The 14,743-nt window shown below is 43.6% G+C and overlaps 1 protein-coding gene across 2 annotated transcripts in view; it reads left to right on the top strand.

The window, feature by feature from the left end:
* The first annotated feature begins 7,122 nt into the window (after nucleotides 1–7,122).
* The window catches only part of LOC120957587 (lachesin), a 117,835-nt gene continuing 110,214 nt past the window's right edge, over nucleotides 7,123–14,743 (top strand). The window contains exon 1 of one of the 2 annotated variants that reach the window (XM_040379869.2): nucleotides 7,123–7,449. The gene's annotated coding sequence lies outside the window, so the exon portion shown is untranslated. Of the gene's footprint in view, nucleotides 7,467–14,743 lie in introns of both variants that reach the window. The other variant, XM_049608557.1, reaches the window with a different exon arrangement.

The raw sequence follows: 14,743 nt of genomic DNA, 5'->3' as shown, positions 1-14,743 counted from the left end.
AAAAAGCAAAAAAAAGGTGTTTTCCACTACCTCGATCGCTGGGGACGTTCTTTGTTCGTGGATGTTTTATTTCTGGTTTGCTGCTGGCGTCGTTGTTTTTTGTTGTATTTTAAAGGTCGTTTGAAATTTCGAAGGATGTATTATGAACAATCGCCATTTTACAACCGAGGAAGGACATCGGAATGGGCAATTTAGTGCTTTGCTTTCTACTATGCCAATGGAAACATTGCGTCTCGATGTCTAATGATTTCCGGGTAGCATGACGGACTGGGCAAAGATTGAAGGAGTGGGAAACCTTGGGAGCTTGTCATTTCGAGCAGCGGCCATCGAGCCATGAATTTGCAATGCAGTGCGATTGATTTCATAGCTTAATTACAAGTAGCAGACCTTTTGATGTTGACTGTAAATAGAACAAGCAAAAATACTTGCGGCAATGTAGCTGGAGTGATAGACGCTCTGATTTTCTGATATAATTATTTGCTTTGGTATTTTATTTCAACATAACATTTACATTTTAAGAAAATGGACAAAAATTGCACTTTCATTACTTTTATCACATGAGTCAGCAGACAAATTTGACACCTCTATCAGTTGAACTCTAACCGTGATGGCTATCAAGCAACTTCGTTTAGAAGCGTGCGCGATTAAAGAACGGCACCCCGTAGCGTCTAAAACGGACTGGTATCTACAATATCTTAGCACTATTAGACAACAATCAGAGCATCGAAAGAATGCCTAGTTCTTAAAGGCCGACGTCACTGAGCGACAAGAAGCTTCAAATGATGCTGAAAATGGAAACCGAGTCGCTACATCGCTGCATTTGCTTGGCCGGGAGTTCGATGCAATCGGCCAAACAGTGAAATAGTACCTGGGAAACATGAACACACATATCAGGAAGCAGAAATCGCGTCCACTGGTCATACTCTCTATTCAACTTATCTCAGAAAGCTGAACAAATGAAAAGGGGGGATCAAAAATATACTTTGTATCTTAATTTATGTAGTCATTTTAGTTAACAATTCTTACTGCGTATAGTATGCGAACTTATCATTCAATGTAGGTAATTTTGCATCTAAAGTTGCATTTCATGAATCTGAATCCTGAATCTGAAGGAAGTGAGATGTTGTTAACTGTATTCAATGACATATAATAACCTATTCAGCAATTATGTTCTAGGTTTACTGAAAAGTGAAATTCACCCACAGGTAAACAAACAAGAATTGAAGTTTAAAAGTTGTATTCCTGTTTGAATTGAAGTTTTACATTGAGTTCAAAATATAAAAAGGTATTAATAAATAGAAGTATGTAATAAGACCGAAATAATTTGATTTTGAACATGAAAAAAAAGTAAATTAAAATAAATAAGCAACATTTTGATTACATACAATAACCTACTCAGCAATTATGTTCAATATATATTTTAAAGTGAAATTCTCCCGCAGGAAGATAAACAGTTCTCTGGACTGGACAGTTCTCTGGAAAATCTGGACTAGTTGATTTAGAACTTGAAAACATTAGAAAAGTAAATTGAAATAAATAAATAAATCCACCAATTCTGATTTGCTTAGCAACATGGAATATCTCAAGTTTTATAAACAAAGGAGAACATATTGAAATTGAAAGATTGAATTTCATTCCAAACACACACTTATCTAGAATTGGGTCCCTTTCCGTTTTTAGGTCGTAGACTGAAATTTTAACCTGTCAGCTGTTTGTATCGCATAGCAGTTTTCGAGCAGCTATCAATGGATATCATGGCTATCAGTGGATATAGTATACAGGTGGGCTTATCTCATGGTGTATGTATTTAGAAGGCTAATTTTTATCGCTTCTGCCTTTGAATGAAGATTTTAAGAATGTTTTGTGTATTCGTCAAGCTATCAGAAAGCCTGTAAGAGGAAAAGAGTCCTGTCAAAAGTGATGAACGTCAGTTTGGTTATAAGAAACAAGTCATACCTGGTCTACATATACTTTGATTTTAGATTCCATCATCTGATTTCCTTAATGCACCTTGGGACAATTGAACACACGACTTTGCTTTGCCATTATTCGAGCAGGTACTGGAATATATTTCTAGCTTTCAGGCTAAAAAAATCTAGGCTGAAAATCGCAGGTTAGTTTTGTGTGTGGTTTTGTATGTGTTTTGTATCATGTAAACACTCTATAATTTCAGCCTCCAACTGTCAAACCTCTTTTAGTACTGTAGCCTCTTTTGTCTACATTATTCTTCTTCTTTTCACAACAACAATCTTTTGCCGGACAAGGCCTGCCTGTACCCCCTGTGGGTTTGGCTTTCAGATATTAATTACTGTTACCGTAGTAGGATAGTCAGTCCTACGTATGGAGGCAAGGTTCATTTGGGACTTGAACCCATGACGTACATGTTGTTTCGTCGTACGAGTTGACGACTGCACTATCCGGTCCTATTGTCCCCGTTTTTGTCTACATAAATTTATATAATTATTATATGCATTGTTTTTTATTATTATCTAATGATCCGATTTCATAGCACCTCAACGACTCCTATGTTTGTTTATCATTATAATCACACTGCAGCTCCTGCTGCGTGTGTAAACCAATGCAACTCTCCTCTTCAATATTGAAGCACAGTTAAACAAACAGCTCCAGATGGTTGTCTATAAAGTCGAGCACCTCGAGCGCCTCGGGGTAGTGTATTACCGCTTTGGGTAATACCCCGGACGGCCTCTCCCCACGTTCGGTGTGCGCGCGCGCGCTTCTGCGGAAACTTTCTATTTAAAAAGCATAAAATTTAATTAGTTCCGTATTTTTCTTCCCTTTATCCCTTCCTTCGGAATCCGGGCATCGGGTGCATCGAAGCTGTTCGGCTTATTCACACTCACAAATATACGGCTCCCCGGGAGGAAAAACACAAACGAAAACAAATCCTGGGAAACATCGAGATTTCCCATACACTCTACACAATGCTAGGTGGTGGAGTGGGGGATTTCCTGTGTCGGGCCAGCACGGTACGGTCTCTACCCTGGGAAGCATTTGCGGAATGCACAAGCGTGCGTTGTCCGACCCGGGGTTTGCTTTGCTCAGAAAAACCGCCCGGTCCGAAAACCGAATGGAATGTCCCGTGAATGCCGTGAAAGCCGGCGGAAGGGAAATGAACATATTTTTAATGTCTTTAGTAGCAACAAGGGAACCAACAAGCGGTTCGAATGAGGTTGAAGAAAAACAGCAATCAAGAAAGGCATCCACTGCTGGCAGGAGCGCTGCTTCCTCGGGCAGGGATGCAGCGGATGGTTGGGAACGGAGGAAGAAAAATAAAACCAAACACCATGCGAAAGTGTACATCGAAGCGATTTTGTGCCTTGTGTCCACCCGCATCCGTCGATGGTGGGCATGGTCAGGAGAGGAAGAGGGAGAAAAAAACTTTCTCAAATCGCTTCCATCCGCTTCCGTCTTAATGGGCCGTGGGGTGGCGAGGTAGTCTCCCTCACTTTCTCGAGTTTGGAATAAGTGGTGCCGCTGTAAAAAAAAACTGAAGGAAAAAACCAAAACATACACAAATAAGAGAAGCACAGCATGGTAGCGTTGTGAAGTGGTCGGTGAAGTCCTCCATAAAAATGTCATTCATCAATTCCCATTAATGTACATAGCATTACTGTGCTTGTCCGGGGCCCGTTTCCGGCGCTGTACCGTTCGCTTTTATTAAGTTTTTTTAATAGTGGGTAAACTTTTACCACTCGTACTCGTGCTGTGCGGGCTAGACGAGCGGAGCGACTAATTCCCTTCGGACGCAAAGCGCAGGGAACTGACGGTTGTTGCGAGATTAAAAGTCACCCCGAGATACGGGTAGAGTGGATGATCCTTTTTCTCCTGATGCTGGACGCTGGAACCTCGTCGTTGCTCCCGTACGGCGTTCAGGGAATCTCCAAGCGCTCAATGAAGTTTAAGTGAGCGAAAAGCTCAAGCTGCATTACAAAAGCTAGGCAAAAGGGAGGTACGATACGCAAAAGGGAGAAGGCGAACGATGCTTTCCTATTGATGTGCTCCATACGTGGTGGTTGAGTTGAGGTTCTTTGTGTGAAAGAACACGAATTCCTCTATTTTTATCGAGAACTGTATAGAATTTGAAATCTTGGTTTTAATTATAAAGCTTGGTTTAGAATTTAAAATCTTGGTTGACATTCTTTTAAAAGAATGTGAGTTCAACTTACACTTAAAGTAATGAAGTTATTTCATGTGTTTTGTTTAAGTTGAACTCACATTCTTGTCAATGCTTTTACAATATTATAAACGATAAATCTACCATGATAATATCACTTTTCAAGGGAAGAACAGTATAGGAAAAGTATTTTGCAAATCTTATCTATTTTTTGGGTATGAATCATATATGAAAGATCATTCATCATCATAATTGTTGTTCAGGCCATGCTCGTTATGGCCTATTGACGTATGCAGCTCAAGACAAAACAATGACTGATACGATTGTCTAAAATAGCGTAGGTTGGCATACATACGAAAAAGACGTTGTATCTCATGACATCACAATGTGTCCTTAATGTGACGATTTCTTGAAAAAGGTAAATAAGGTAAAAAACAAATTTAAGATAGGAAAAAAACCTCCTCCAGAGCATCCGCTTTATGGCGCTCGAGTTTATTCAATACTTCAAACCATTGCAAAATGCCAAAAGCATCACACCAAATGAGTACTTATCGCCAACATTTACCGGCATGTGATAAACACCGCCAACGAGTGTCGGATAACAATAGTGCTTTCGTACACGTGTACGTTGGTGGGCATAAGCGTCGTAAAAAAAAACACATTTCATCTACCCAAAGGAACTCGTACCATGACGCGAAGACAGCTGCTTCTCGCGCCTACCGATACATTTATTTTTAATTCCCATTTCTCGACGGCGAAAGTAATGCGCTTATTATGAGCCATTATTTGACTGCTGCGTATCATGTCTGGGGAACGATTTGTTTCCCCGGCACTTGTGACGTTATGTGTATAAGTGAGAGACAGAGAGAAATCGATGACATAGAAAGACGCCAGATTGCTCCCGTTTGGATGGGTGGAAAGCTGCAGCACTAGAGTTGTAGCCTGTGGTAAGTAGCATTGGTCGACAAACGCAAGGGATCGTTGTTGAATTATATGCCATCGAACTGTGAAGAAACAGGTGTATAAGTGGATCAAATGTTAATTTTCCAGGTACTACACATGAGCGGCTTCAGTAAATGTAGAGGGTAAAATACTTATTTTTATAAAAATAGCAACACACAACAAGCTTATCATGCAACAATCGCCATACCATGTATGTTGGTTATTACTGCTGTTACAATCGATCGTACGAGAGCTAGAGTCAGAACATTACAATGTAAAGCATTCACATGCGCTGACAAACGCGTTAAGGGAGCTAAATACGTAAAACAATGCAGTAAAGGAAACGTTAAACTCCTTATTACCTTACCTCAAAACATACAAGCCAGCCGGGGTAACACTTTTGCCGGCGCTCTCCCAGCGCTTGGCTGCCACTTTCTCTCATTCCCAGGGGAAAGATTTTCCCATCCGGAAGTTTCCCATCCACTAGAACACTCCCTATCACACACACACAAACACACACGCGCGAGTGCTTCAAGTTTATAGCTCCGATGAGCATTCCCTGTCCGCGGGGGAATTACAAACTCTTCAAAAGAATGGCCATGCCGTGGTCAAAAAGTGCAACGGACCCGCTCACTGGTTGTAATTGTGAGGTGGGAGGTGTGGGCTTTGGTAGTAAATGAGAGCAGGGAGGAGGAAGAGGAGTAGAAAAAAAAAATCGTAAAATCCTAGTCATCTGCACGGTCGCTGGTGGTGGTCGGTGGACGACTTTTGCAGAAAGCAGAAGTTAAAACAGGTTTTACGATTTATTTTCTTCTGGGAATACAGCACAGTACCTAACAAACGACTCGCCCAAACAGGAGTATAGCATGATGAGAGACAATGAGAGGGAGAGAGAGAAGGAAAGGAATGCTGTAAACAGGAATGGACATGAAGTGGCTTGGCGGAACCAATTTCCTAGTAGCTGAGTGTGTGGCCGAAGGCTGAGGAATTACTTTGTGTCGCCGTTTTTTCCAAGAGAAAAGATTTCTTTCCATTAAATTGGCAAACATTGTTCCAGGTTGAGATTTACGGTGAAATCCTTCTGTTTAGCTGGGAACAGTAATTAAGCAATTCATGAAATGAAATCATTTGGAGATGCACGAAAAGTCATTCAATTTTGGCATCGATTTGTACACCAAAAACCCCATAATCAGTTTCACAAAAACTAGGCCAAGGAAGGTCAAGTTTCGGCAAACATGTTGAATAGCTCGCTTTGAGCTGAACTGTTTGAAAATAATGGACAAACAAAAAACAAAATCAAGCAGTGAAACCTACCCCCAAACGGTAAACTTTTCCAACCGTTTGGAATCAGATGAACAAAAACAGCAACAACTGCCAATGCCAGCACGAAAGCAAAAGCCACGTGCTCACGTTTCGCTCACCATTGCGCGGCAACTTGAATGCAAATGGAGTAAAATGAATCGGATAAACTAAAACGTAGAAGCGTAGAAATAATAAATAGAACAGTGGGTGGAAAAAATGTCAAAATAAGAAAACAACCCTGTTTATGTGCCAGCTCCTCACCAGGCACACCTGGATCCGGGGTGTAGAAAAATGAACTCCAAAACCGCTCACTGCAGACGAGGGAACTGCCGGTGGTGGTATTGGTGGTGGTAATAACATTCATGGGTTTGTAGGTGAAAGTTTCGCACCAGCACACACGCCTAGTGAGCAAAAGGGAAGGAAGGAGAGACACCATTCGTTGCATTTCCTGCTCTACTTGCATTCCTTCCACCTGCTTGCAGGATGCTGCGAGTGAGAGTGAGGAAAATGAGTGCCCACTCGCAAAGCAAGCGTTCTCACCGTTCGGGAACTCAATTTCTCATCCACCAGTGTCGTTCCAGTGCTGAGCGTCCCCGGGGCTTTGTTTGTACACCTGCTGAGTGACCTTGGAGTTTTCCGTGAGTGTTTCGGCCTTCCCTCGTGTGTTATCCTTCGCGGGGGCACATCGCATTACTGCTCGATTCGAGCTCCGAAGCGCAAGCTGATTCGAGCTGAGCGACACGACCGCTACGTTTTTCTCCCACACGGAGGCTGGCATCGGGCTACCTTCGGCACCGGGAAACTCCGTTCGGGCTGTTCGGTGGTTTCGGGATCGGGTCGACCTCCCTCCCGCCGTAATGCTTGCCGGGGCGAACTCGTTAGTTTCGACGTGTCGCTCGTTCCGGGCGGATGTGTTTTGTGTGTGCTGCGCGGTTTCCCGGTGTGTGCTCTCGTGTGTACGCGGTGGTGCTGTGCGTTTTACGTTGTCTACGCCATTTCGACGGTGTTGTTTGCAATGGTACACGCGGACGAGTTGCCCTAGGTTTGGGCACTGCTCGGTACAGCGAAAAGTGAGTGTTCCGGCGAGGTTAGCATCATCGGCTGCTTGACGTGAGCTTTCCCCTGGATCTGTGCGGCTCCGGGAAGTCACGTCACATAATTTGTGCATATTTTTCCGTACCGTTCGATACCCGTTGATGGTGGTGTCTGTGTTTGCGCGCTGATGGTGAAGAGAAATCGAAACAGTACGCGTGTGAGATAAATATAAATACACACATACACTACGCTCTACGATCCAATAGGCACACACGCACACACACGGAGTGCGGAGTGACGAACGGTCTCGCATACAGCGCACATAAAGATGATTAATTATTCATAGTAGAGATTTGTGGCGCTGCTCCAACGGTCCGCCCACCCACCTAGAAGGGCTGCTGCGTGGATGCCTTGCGCCATTTTTCCCGGGGGCCATCTGGGCCGGTTCACGGTGTGTTTACGGCTGATGGTGATGGCGAGCAGCTGCTGCAAACAGTTCAGAGAGATTGACAATGAGCAAAACACGGCCGGGGCAGTGAGATAATGGACAGATTGCTGTCATTTCGCTTTGTTTAGGTTTTGCTGGTCGGGGGCAGTGGAGTGACCCCAGGCAGGCGAGATTGACATCTGATAGAGTCATCTGCAGAGATTTGGTGCGAGAAGAGAGCGAGAGTCCGTTTGTGGCTTTTGTATGTGTGTGTGTGTGTGTGTGTATGTGTGTGAGGTGAACAGAACAAACAAAGTACCGGGAAAGCTTGAAGTTCGTCTTTGTGTCCATTTAAAGCAAATATCGGAAAGCTTACTTAACTTGCGCGTTGTGCGAGTGGTTCTGCTTTTCGGTAGGGACCACAATGTAACGTGAGAGGAACATAATTCAATGGTATCGTTTAGCGACTAAACCCCGCTTCCTCGAATCCACCCAACAAACCCTTCCGGATTACGGATCGATCGGTAATGCTAAACCGCAGCCGCTTTCGCGAAGAACGCGTCGTTTTGCGAGTGCCGTGGGCAACGGGGGAAGCCCCGAGAGCGATTGTGCGAAAAGTGAATAATTAATGCAATACTGAAAACCTAATCCGATTAAAGATGTTTCAACAAAAGGCGTGAACGAACGGGGTAGGGGGAGAAAAAAACGATCATCGCCATCCCGCGCGGCGGTGCGTGTCAAGCCAAAAAGCTAGGCCGTGTAAAGCGTGATGCCTAACTTTAGGCGTTTCAGAGGCGAGCCGGCGAACGAGCGGGCAAAATAAAGAAGGGCAGCTGTCGAAGCGGCAGCGGCCTTTTCCTTGTTTTTCGCCACTACCACCGTACCCCGCCTGTAAGGGAGTTTGGTGCGCCCACCCCAACGAGTGATAACCGATACCGACAGGCGCGAAATATCGATACTGCTGCTGCTGCTGCTGCGTCAATTATCGCGATGATGATGATGTTTTCCCGTGGCAAATCGATGGAGACGTGGCAGGGCTGTAAGACGTGAAAAGTGATACCGTGCAAACACGACAGGCAATGATGGCGGTGATGATGATGATGATGAGATGAGCTATCGGAATGCTACAATCGGTGGGATTATTAATTTGCTCGCTTCGGTACTGCCGGCAGCTATTCTGACAATCTGTTGATGGTGTGAAGCAGGAGTAGGAGAGTCGCTAGAATCTTGTGTAGGAGCGTGTTTTGTGTTGAGCATTTCAGTCTCGCTTGCGATATGTGAGAGTTTGCGTATCGATGAATCAAACTTGAAGGTTTACCACAAAACACTTGTTCGTGGATGGGTAAACCGACCATTCCTATCAAATTAGCTGCAACACGACATCACCTCAACCACGTGTAATAGGTGTCAGTTGAAAAGGAAGGGGGCAAAAAGAAACTGTGCGTCTCATTGCACTAAGCTCATCGGACGAAAGTTGCTCCCGATGCGCCCGCGGTGACTGACCGCGGTGCTCCCCGCTGGCAAAACCAAACCGCCCAGCAGGTTGGGCCGGTGCGTCCTCCACGCCACCCCCTCAGCTGCACCGGAAATTGGCCGTGATTTATGGGGTCAGTGAACATGATTCAGTGCAGCTCGGGAGCAAAGTTATTGCACTTCACTCTCGAGCTGCACCCTACCGTGACGTCGTTCGTTAGTGTCGTACCGGTTAGTGTGTCTGTCTGGCCGGAGTACCTGGTGCAGTCCCGGTAAAGAGTGTCGGTGTGTGTGTGTGTGTAGGTGTGTGCCGGTAAGCCAGCAGCAACATTTTTGGCAACATTTCGCCGCAAAATCTCAGCTGATGCTCAATCCCACCCGGCTCGGGGGTTAGCTGTCGGTGTCACGGGGGTTGTGCGTCGAGGGGTGAAGTTACCAAAAAAAAAGGGAGAAAAAAACATACGTTTCCCACAATGAAGCTGAACGCTACGGGTGTGTGTGCGCTCGAATCCGTGTACACCCGATACTCTCCATTCAGGGAGGAAAAGCAGTTAATCGGATATCCGCTGAGTTAAGGGCGGCCGACACGCAGCGAGGTAAGTGTTGTTTAATGGGCTGTGGGCGTTTAATTTCCTCTTTTGTTCGATGTACGGGATGCTCAGGCCCTGCCCAGGCGGGTTGGGGCCATGGTCCGAGCGAATGTTAAATTGGATTCATTTCCGGGCTTAATTTTGTGAGAAATCGTCATACAGCTTCGGCAAACGGGGATCGGATAAGGGGATCGAAATTAGCTTTGGGATAGGAATCTGCGGCGTTGCTGTTGTACGGTGGTTTGTACGCTGGTTGAGATTACACGGCAATGGTCGCTGGATGGGAAGGGTGATGGTAATAAAAAAGTTGCTCGTTTTTTTTATTAGATGCTATCGGGCAGTGTTGAAATGGAGCAGGAGAAGCTTATGAACAAGGGTTTGAAATCGGCGCAAAAAGTTAAATGATAAAATGTTTTCTGCTTTAGCCAATGATTAAAACAATACCAATAATTCGGTGGAAACCGATGGTAAACTTTGTCTTGTTAAATCTTTCGACATAGCTAGTAAACAGTTTTGACATGCGTAACACATCAGAGTTGTTCCTCTTAATCTCATCTTGTAAAACGATGAAATTAATCTCTCAAGTTAAGGATAATGCTAAAAATAATCAACAATAACTCTGTTTCGTGCTCTGATAGTTATCGTGGGGATCTTTTAGTTTTCAAAAATATTATCTCTTCTCTAAAGTCTATTCCTTATATCACATATTTTGAGCCTAACTTACCTTAATCATTTATTATGAAAGATGTAATTATCGAAGAATTTGGCATATTAATTGTAAGTACAACTTCAATAAACTTTGGACTCCTTTAAACATTGTTCATTAAACTTGGAGGAGGATAGTGGTCATAGTAACTAAAATTATCAAATAAATTTGAGTGACTACCGGAGGCATAGACATAGTAGATCTGCACAAACAATTTGCAGAAAACAACCTTCATCTAAATTAAGTATTTTTTCATCACTTGGTTCGTTTTAAGATGTGTAATAACTTCGATCGAGGCTAAGATTTGACTTGATTTCTTATGTGTGGCTGCTCTTCCTCTGCACATCATCAACTTCCAGAAACTGTTTAAGAATGGTTGGAATGGAGGGACTTTTAACGTTTATTATCTTAAAAACGAATGGTTGCAATTAAAAAAATACATTTAAAAACGCTAAAAATAGTGTTTTATAAAGCTAACATCAAGCACTGACTGTTCTGATGCAACTGATGACTGATAAGAGAAGCAAAGTTATTTTATGTTTATTCCCTCTGACATCCATGAAAGTATTCCATGCATTGCTGATCTAGCATTCCAGGATGCACTGCCGTGGTATGCCAATCAAACAGAAAACTCTGCGCAATATCTTTCAACATTGGTTTCTGTAATAGTTTGTGGGATTGATTCCTAGAAAAGAGCATTAGAAACTGTAATTAGGAATAGATAGAGTTGCAAAATTAAAATCGTCTCCTTTGATAAAAATAATGTTCATTCCAACACAGCTTTCAGTGCCATTTACACAAAAACGACTCCATAAAACGACCAGTTTAGAATGTGTTCCAGGAATCTCCTGTAACATTTTCACTCCGCTCAAATCACAACACCGCTCTCGCTGGTTAAAGTGCCAATAAACAAGATAAAAAAGGATACCATAGCCGCACCCTTCCAGCTCCGCAAACCCCGCAGCGCCCAACACAACATCGGCCCCGCAGCGAAACATCTTTAATGCGACTAAGCTCTTTACGCTCCAAAAGCCATTATCGGCTAAAAAGACATCTTTGTCGACAACGGTGCGCACAATTGAGCACCGGAAGGGAGCAGCCTATCCAGGCATCTTCCGAACGTGAAAACAATCCGGAGAAGGGATGTGTAATACCCTATCACAGCATCCGGTTGGTTCGCTGTACGCTCTATTCCTGGCTCTTTTACCGCCGTCTCGAATGTGTGTGTGTGTTGACGTGGTTGCTTTTTTTGCTTGTTCCACAACAGCCACACCCCACCGGTGATACTTGCTGCTCCTCCTGCACACTGTCTTCGCAGCGATTATTTTGATCTGAGCGTGTCGAAGTGGAACGGAATTTCCACCAACCAACCGCTAAAGCCGATACAGCATCTCGTGGCGGTTGATGTTCTTGCATCTTTGGTGTTCTTGTGCAGACGCAACGCTTTCTATCCGTGATCCATCTTTGATTCTTGGCCCGCTTCCTTTTATCCATTCGTAAACATACACCGACGCATGCACAGGGCCACACACTCACACGCAGCCACACGGTGGGCACATTTTTCGATCTTCGTTATCTGCTTTTATTTTCCTGCATCTTGCTCAGCAGATCTTCTTAACAACATTACTCGTGCTTTTAACAGGGAGCTTTGTCTCAGCCGGTGAACCGAAGGCTTAGCGTAAATTGTATCAGCCCGGGCTACACGGCGAGGCTGATAAGCGGTCTGGGAAATTCTCGAGAAGCAAAACCATCCTACTGGTGGGTATACGCCAGTTCGTGCGGGGTATAATGCCCCCCTTGCACACACACCTACACACACCAAAAGCGAGGACGAAATTATGGCTGGAAACTCTGGGGCCCTCTCGGAACTGGCAGACGGTACATCCGATGGGACCAACCTCATGGGAATGTATCGCAAAGGATCATTTTTCGTTCGCCCACTGGTGCGCACTACCAAACAGGACGAACAAAAAACAACAGAGACCAGACAAGGTTTTATCATCGACCTTCGTGGAGCAGATGCGCACGTGTGTGTGTGTTTGTTCTGAAAGGCTTGATCCTTGTTGTTTTTTTTCCCAGCTCCCAGCTTATTTGCCGGGCTTGGGGGTAAAGGAGTGGCTGGCTCAATTCCATGCGGACGCCTCCCAGACTCGGCAAGCTTCCGGGCTCCCGCTTGGCGTTTCCGTTTCATTTGACCAGCGGACGGCGCAATGGGCGCGGTGGAAGCGTAAGGCAAACGGCAGATCATTATTTTCATCACTATCATCATAACGCGCACATCATCATCGTCTTGGTGGTGGCGGCGACGGAGTCGGGTTTTCGGTTGATGGTGATCTTTTTCTCCCACTCTGTCGCCTTCTCTTGCTTTCGCCGTTTCCCAACCGCCGGGCGGTCACACTAAAAGATAATAAACACAAATATGATAAGCGTTTAACGAAGTTACACTCACCCACAGACGATGGCAGGGTAGAGGCGAAAGAAATGGCCGAAAGCGGTGGAAATTGAGTGGGTAATTTCGCAGCGGATGCTTCCGGCGTATTTTCGGGCGATTTTTCATCCTCATGGTCTTTATGTGTGTGTGTGTCAGTGTGTTTTCCCCCCACTTGCCTCCGTGTTGTCGATTTATTTTACTCTATTTTTGAAATGCTCTGTGTGTGCGTCCCGGGACCGAAAAGGGATGAAGCAGAAGCAGTTGCTCCACCGTTCTGGGCTGAGTTTGACATTTTGGCCTGAGGGTGAGGGTAGGGGCAACTGCCCCTAGTATCCCTTGGGGCAGCGAGCAATCCATTTTCATTTCTGGTCTGCCAGCTCGGAGCTCGGTTGAGCGGGCACGGGCGGGAAAAATGGCATCGTTCACTTAGGCAGCCAAGATTCGGACGCAGGCTGCGATTGACGAACGATGGCTATTCATATTCCTTGAATGAACTCACAGCTGGGGCTGTGCGAATGGCATCCGGAATGATTTTCGCTCCGGGAGCTGATGCTCGGTGCAGAATGAAGAAAAAGCAAGCGGAGCGATGAGACAAACACAACTTTTGAAACATTTTGAACGTTGATGAAATACGCAAGAAAATGAGTGAATTAAATTGGGCGGTTTTGCACGCGCAATGACATAACATTGTGTGGTTTGAGGTTTGTAATTATAATTTGATTTGATTACAATTCTTAGTTGAAATAAAATAAGTAAACCATTCCAGCTTATAAAAATCAGTCAAGTACACCACATTAAAGAAAACCATCACAAATATAGAAATATTTAAAGGCTTGTGCAAGAAAACTTTATATATGCCTTTCAACACGTTATGCGCGGTTTTACAGCCGATATAAATGAAAATTTCTATATTTGTTTTTAAAGAAACAATTTGTGATGACGGAGATAAAGCAATGTTTCACATTTTCACTCTTCTAGATTTTATAAACCTTTTTTGTAATATCATTGTTGTATTTACTTTTACTTGAAACTCTATTATTTTTCATTTCAATTGATGTTGCATTGATAGTTTTAGCTTTTGTGACGGCAAAACTAGAAAGAGAATTGTATAAGGTAGAATTAACATTATATTTGAGTTGTCTCAGCCGAATTGATCTAAACAAATATGGCTACCAATTAATAATTTATTGTTCATGGGAACTTATAAGTTAATATGAATCTTTTTAAATCAAAGTATTAGACAAATGTTGAAAAATCAGTCCAAATAATATGATTTAAATAAGTTAAATAGATTTTGATTAATGTTTAATAATAGGCTCAAAGTCTCTTTAAAAATAAATATATAATAATAATAGATCGATAAACCCCAACACAGGGGTTTTCAGGAGCATATTGTTCACTCTTTCTAGGTGGAAGTGAACAACATATGGGATTGTACGGTACTCTTCTTTGACACGTACAATGTAAAATCCTATTGGATTCCATAAAAGCCATTTCGAAAATGGTGCCGTAGAGTTCACTTTCCGTCACATAAAGTCAACTTGCTTTGAATTGATTCAAGGTGAATCTTCCTCATGTGATACCAGATGCCTTCAATGGTATTAAGAGAGTAAAAGAGAATTTAGTTTTATAATAGTATTAATTTTGACATAATTTTCGTCTATCATATGACAGAATGACTGAGAAAAATCTAAATTTGATG

The sequence above is a fragment of the Anopheles coluzzii genome, chromosome 3 (genome assembly GCF_943734685.1).
Source record: "Anopheles coluzzii chromosome 3, AcolN3, whole genome shotgun sequence".
Lineage (NCBI taxonomy): Eukaryota > Metazoa > Arthropoda > Insecta > Diptera > Culicidae > Anopheles > Anopheles coluzzii.
The sequence above is the reverse complement of the archived record's forward strand: the minus strand, read 5'-3'. Positions and strand labels throughout refer to the sequence as shown.